The 6,812-nt window shown below is 42.2% G+C and overlaps 1 long non-coding RNA gene across 1 annotated transcript; it reads left to right on the forward strand.

The window, feature by feature from the left end:
• Positions 1-4,102: 4,102 nt before the first annotated feature.
• On the forward strand, positions 4,103-4,773 carry LOC110311225. Its single transcript, XR_002379943.1, has 2 exons — positions 4,103-4,254; positions 4,509-4,773. It is a non-coding gene; the product is annotated as an uncharacterized LOC110311225 (long non-coding RNA).
• The last annotated feature ends 2,039 nt before the right edge of the window (positions 4,774-6,812 follow it).

The raw sequence follows: 6,812 nt of genomic DNA on the forward strand, positions 1-6,812 counted from the left end.
ATAGACAACAGGATGAGCTTTTAAAAATTGAATTTCTATGTGTTTTACAAAAACAATTATGTGATATATAGAGAGCAATTAGTATTTCTAGTCATTTTTCTTAAAAAATGAAATTAAGCTTGATGTTTTAATCTCATCTTTTAAAATCATTAACTTAATATTTTTCAAACCTTAGTGTGCATAGACTTACATAGAGTATGTGTTACAGCATAGATGGCTTGGCTCCAGGCATAGTTTTTGATTCTGTAGGTTCAGGGAGAATCTCAAAGCAGCCTTTCTAACAGGTTACATGTGAGCTGATGCTTCTGAAATTTGAAAGTATCAGTAGAGTATATAAATATTTTTTCATTAAAAGTTCTTGTGAAAATATTATTTCAGAGGAGTGTTTTGTGCATATGTTTAACAAAGTAGAATTTGGGAGAATTTTTCAGCCACTATTCTTTTAGAAAATCAATCATCAATCACTATGTTCATGTGGGTTTCCCTTTCCTTTCAAATGTGGGCATTCTCAGATCACAAAAGTTGAGTGCCATGCTGGGGAAGGCCCTCCCTGTGGCTTCTGGAACCAGGGAACCATCTTGTAGCCTCTGTTTTGTCCCTACTTTCTATTTATAAGAAGTCCAAGTTTCCTAAGCCTGCATTATATTCCTGTCCTGGCCCTGCAGCAGAAACTAGAGAAGAGCAGGGTGCCTGAGTGTTTGCATCTTGAAAATGACAGATAGCAGCAAATGTGTCAGACAGAGGGGAAGAGTTCTCAGAGGCAGTCACACAACCCTGGGTCCTTGGTGGTTCCTTCTTGTAAACAAACGTCCGTTCTTTCAGACTGTGTTGTTTTAATTACGTTGTGATTTTAACAGGGCTTCACGGGATATTGGTGAAGATGCCCATCATTTATAACACTGCTTCTTGGGATAATAAACTCTGAGTGCCTAGTTAGTTAATTTATAAATCAACTCGGGAAATGCACCCATCTAAAAACCGGATACTGCCTGTTCAATAGTCTCTAAAGCTTAACCATCTTCTTTGCAGTCTGTGGAACTGACACTTCCTGACAGACACTGAGTATTCACGTGGGGTGGAGCTAGTGATGTCAGGACTTGGTGTCATTTGCATATCCTTCCTGAGGATCAAAGAAAGGCTAATCCATCCGTTTAGTTAGCCAGCACTGCAGGGTTTTAAGCACCCGGGGTTCCGAGCTGCAGCATATCACTTCTGGGTGTGTTTGGCTGGGAGGCATATGGAAGAGCAGTTTTTAGGAAGGGATGACCAGGACAAAGGTCATCACACCAGCTGTGTCATGAAGTGGCAGCCTAGAAACAGTGGTCAAGCAGGTGTGAGTGTTCATTTTACCAAATTCTTGTATTGGCGACAGCGTCAACAGTGAGAACAAGGTGAGAGATACTTTAGTGGGGAATGTGGTAACCTGTTTTAACCAAATGCAAACTTCAGTAAGCTGACTTCAAGTCAGGGATCCAGATGTTATGCAAGACGATTGTTAGGATCAAAACTAGGCATCACTTAGGCATCCTTAAAGAAACAGAACCAATAGGAGGTACCCAGGTTTATGAAGAGGACATTATATCAGAGGAGTAGGAATAAGGCTAGATCTGGGAGGAGTGGGGGGTTAATATGATCAAAAAACATTCTTAATGTCTTAAAATAATCTTAAAATAGGTTATAATTAATAAATATATTAATATAATATATTAATAAATAGGCTATAACTAATTTATGACATCAACAGTGTTACCTCCACATGCTCACCTTTACTTAACACACAGTTGTGTGTACATGCCATGGCCATTTGCCTGAATGTGGGTGCATGCTGTCTTAATGTGATTTCCATTGCTGTGTAAAGACCACGACCGAAAGCAACTTGGGAAAGAAGGGGTTTAATCGGCTTGTACTTTCACATTTCAATCCATCCTCAAGGGAAGACATGGAAGTCCCCAAGCAGAGCGAGAACTTGGAGGCAGGAACAGAAGCAGAGACCATGGTGGAATGCTGGTTACTCGTTGCCTCTCCAGAAATGGTTCAGCTTGCTTTTAAATATAATCTGGGGCTACCTGCTGAGGGTGGGGTCATTGCCCACAGTGGGTTTCTCACATCAGTCATAATGTGACTCAGGCTTGCCTACAGGCCAATCGGATCAAGGCATTTTCTCTTCCCTGATGAAACTAGCTTTTGTCAAGCTGACCAAAAACTAAGCAGCACTCATGCCATGGCACCTAGCCCATGGAGGCCATTGGAAAACATGAATCTGGCCATCTATTTATTCATGTATAGAAATATTCCCTCGATCACCTATAGATTCAAAGCAATTCCCATTTAAATAGAAAGAGCATTCTTCATAAAAAGAAAAGAAAAACATACTTGTGTTAAACTGCAAAAAAAAAAAAAGATACCTGGTGCAATCTTCATCAAAGAATGAACAAAACTGAAGCCATTACATTATATGACATAAAAATATGTTACAGAGCTATAGTGACCAAAACAACATGAACTAAGAACAGATAAGACAAACAGAACAGACAGAAATAAATTCACATAGCACAGCCAATGCACCTTTGAAAAGTACACAGTGGGAAATTGTACTTTTTAAAAAAATAAAGGACTTTAGAAAAATAGATATCCATATACAGAAATATGAATTTAGATGTTTATACTACCTTATAAATAAACCAACTCAACATGGGAATTATAGATTTACATTTAAATCTGAATTTAGATATGTTTAGATATGGAACTCTGAAACTTAAAGCATCATTTTATCTGAAAGATTTGATTTTTTTTTTGAGGATCACCATCTTATTGTTGAAAGGGGAAATAAAATACTCTAGTAATGACTGAATATAACACTTAAAATTCTTAGGGTCACATCCGTTTATTTTGTGGAGGTTCCAGAGGCTGCAGGCAGGTCCTGGTACTAAAGTTTTTTCTTCAGTCACTAATTTCTCACTCTCCCTGCTCAGCTCAAATGGAGACCTGTTCATTCCCACCAAGATCTTGCTGAAGTCCCAGCCTTACCTGGCCTTTGACCCTGAGTCTTCCCTACCCATGAATCCACCCATGAAGATTTTGATGCCAATCCTGGTCTTGGCTACAGCCTCTAGTGTCTGTGCTATTTTTCCTCTACAGTAGGCATTTCTCTTGCTAGCAGCACCGTCAAACCGTAGGGTGCATGGAAATGTCTACCTATTGTCCTTGCTTCTGAGAAGTTCGGGCTACCCAAGAAGGTTAGAGCCTCCTGTCTGTGACCGACACAGTCCCAATACATTTCTCTTCTACCCTTCTAGGCTGATGTGGTGACAACTGTTTAAATCATTGGCTACAAATGGGGCCAGAGCATGCTTATGGGCTCAGGTGCCATCTTTTTATAGGCCCTTTTGCATGTTAGCTGAAGGGAAGAATGGGGTCGTGTCTGCAAGTACCCTTTTCTTCCTCTCTCAGACTTCCCAGGGCCAGGCTCCCGGGTTCCTCCTTCCATCGTGTACAGACCTGCTTCTCCTTTCCCAGGCTTTTCACTTTCTCCTCTGTAGAAGTGATGTTGGCATTGCTACGGGGAGAATAGAAAACAGCAGTTTAGTATTCGCAAACATCTTTCCTATCAGCTATGGCACACACGATGAATTAGCCTCTCTCTTTCCCCCTGCATCCCATTTTCTCTGTGCAGTGTGTTCCCATGACTTTTTTCTTTTGCTTTAATTTCTCCTGACTTATAATGCCTCTGAATTAAACATTTTACCAAAGGAGGAGGGAGAGCCTTTCTTCAACTTTGCGAGTAAATTGCAGGATTTAATAATTTAAAGACTCTCTCTTTTTTTCTTCTGTTAGTTGAAGGAATTAAAAAAAAAACCTTACTGTAGTTAAAGGTCTCAGAAATTGAAATATTCATACACAGAGTCATTTATGATATAATTGTAATGGGTACTTTTAAGTCCATGGTGTATGGTCAGAAGTCTGAGAGGTCACAAGAGTAATTCAAAATCATTAATATTAATGACTTCTTTAGTCATTGAATTTCTTTTAAAATCTCATCAGCATTTAGTTTGCTTTCATCGACCATTTCTGTCGGTTGACGGCTTGACACTGTTTGTACAGTGCTTGCATTCGGAAGTGCCACGTGGTTGACAGTCTTGCTGTTCTGTTTCCTCCTAGCCCTGTAGAGTTGGCATCACCTGGAGCTTGCTAGGCTGCGTCTCAGCTCACCACAAACATTCCACATCAGAATCTGTGTCTTTCCTGCCTCCCCAGGTGACCTGGGTGAACCCTAGATCATGAGAAGCACTGACCAGCCAGCCCCACGGGGTGGGGGTGGGGTAGGGAGGGTGAAGGGGCGGGGCAAAGCCTCCAGAGAGACAAGTGATTCGGTCAGTGTGTTTTTGCAAACTGTTTGTAACAATAACATGGGATGGAAGTAAAACATTCCTTTCTATTCTACCTTATTATGTTTTTTTTTCTTCTTCTTTTTTTTTAATTCGTTCCCATTTCTTCACCTAATTAAAAAGCAGACAGCTGTTCCCCGGGAGTACCTGAGCTATGCCTCGTCCAAGCTGTCAGGCGTCAACATTCGTCAAGCCTTTCGGTTCAGCTGTGCCATAGCTCCCAAGTCAGCAGTTCTCCGGGCCACCTGTTACCACAAGCTACATCAGGACACTCCCAAACAATCCTTTCCTCAGCTCTGTCCTCCCCCTTCACCCCTACTTAAAGCCCATGGCAATTGGAAACAACAAAAATGACTTGTTCAAAAGTAAATCTCTATGAAGAAAAGCAGCTGTGGTGTAGAGTGGAACTAATTTTATCGAGTCTTTTCCTTCCTCCACACCAGTTTTTAAGACCACAGGAGGGAGAGGGCTGGGAGGGCGGTTTTTGAAATTTCCTGTGGCCACCGGGAGAGACCTCTATCCTCAAAGCAAATGTAGGATTTGAAGCGAGGTCTTCCCATGGAGGGTTAGTTATCCCAGTGCTGCTGGGAATAACTGAGATAACTTTGTTCACCCTTCCCACTTGTCGCTATTCTCTCCCATCTCACTTCTCGGTTCAGCCCCCTCTCCCCCATTTCTCTACCTTGTTAGAATTCCACGAATACTTCTGAGCCTCTACTTCATTCTCTACACCCACCCTTTCCTGCGCCACCGTCTTTTGTTCCTTGATTAATTCAGTCACTGGACTTGGTTCAGAATCCTGGCCTGAAGCCCGTTCCTTTGATGACAGGGGCCCAGAACGCACACACAGTCATGCACAGGAATATGGGGCAGAGGTTTGGGAAACGGGCTAGCTAGACTCACAGACTCGCATGTTTGGTGATAGATTTAAGTGTGACTGGCAGATATCAAGGGTCTGGGGTGCATGCAATAGGATTTCTGGGTGCTTATGTCCCTGGAGTGATGGATTGAATAGGAGCAGAAAAAGAAACAATATGTTAAGAAATAATACACTACCAAAGGGATTGGGAAGCAGAGAGGAAAGTTAGATGCTCAATGGCGCTATGGACGCTAAAGCAGTCGTCCTCAACCTTCCTTAAAGCTGCAACCCTTGAATACAGCTCCTAACGCTGTGGTGACCCCTAACCATAACATTATTTTGTTGCTATGCCAGGATTGTAATTTTACTAGTTATAAACTAGCTAGTAATATAAACATCTGACATATAGGATATCTGATAGACAGCCTCGCAGGGGTCGAGACCCATAAGTTGAGAACCACAGCATTTTGGCTCTTTGCCAAGCCTTGGTTTTCTCTGGCAATTGTTCAGTAAATGCTTTATTCTACCTGTCAGTCAGCCTTGGTGTGTGTGTGTGTGTGTGTGTGTGTGTGTNTGTGTGTGTGTGTGTGTGTGTGTGTGTGTGTGTGTGTGTTGGGGGTTGGGTGGTGGTAGTGGCTGCAGCTCTGCTCTGCCAACTGGCTTTTACATTCTAATTTTAAACTGACGCTGTCCCAACTTTCCTGCCACACAGCATTTGCCATTATTAGGCATTTGACAATTAGAAAGGCGATAGCCATTAGCTACCTTTGAATGTCTATATCCCAGTCATTTGCTTATCACAGAGCTCTGAATCAAGTATTATCATCATCAACATCAGCACTATTGTCATGACTACTGTGTGAAATGAAGGCTATGATGTAAGAAACTTGAAACAATTTCCACAGCCAGCAAACTATTGTATCAGAATTCACACTCATCTTTGGGTCTCTGCTCTTGATACAATAGCCTGTTTTCCTTCTGATGACTCATCAGTTGAGCACAGGGAAGTGTGGGTGTGGAGCCAGGTAGCACAGGGTGATATTAGGAAAGCCTGCCTGGAAGCAATAGAATGTTTGTTGTGAGTTTAGAGTTGAGGGATAGGTAGGAGGCTGAAAGTAGTGGTGGAAACCAAACAGGATCCAGGATAAATAGAATAGGACTGTGGACAGTTACCAGTTGCACACCCCTCAATTCCGGTAGAAGTGATCACCTGGAATAAAAGTCACAGCCTGAGACCTAGCAGCTAGTGACAAATGGTTAAGATGAGAAGTTTCAGACAAGGAAACAGAGGAAGCTTGTGATCTCACGTCACTTGTGAATTGTGCTGACTCATGAACGTTCTGAAAAGAACTTAGAAGTAGCTCCAGAGACTGGGGTATGATGGCGTATGAAAGTAGAGAGGAAATGAAGGCAGCAGCAGAGTTCTCCACTCCAGAGTTTCCACTGTGGTCACTGGAGATATGAGTGGCAATTTCAGAGAGCCCAATTTTAGGTAAGTGTGTAAGGGACCCCCAGGAATCAGGACTCCAAGTAGATCACAATGCTCTGCGAAACCATCCTGCTTTCTG

This window comes from Mus caroli, chromosome 16 (assembly GCF_900094665.2).
Source record: "Mus caroli chromosome 16, CAROLI_EIJ_v1.1, whole genome shotgun sequence".
In the NCBI taxonomy this organism is placed as follows: domain Eukaryota; kingdom Metazoa; phylum Chordata; class Mammalia; order Rodentia; family Muridae; genus Mus; species Mus caroli.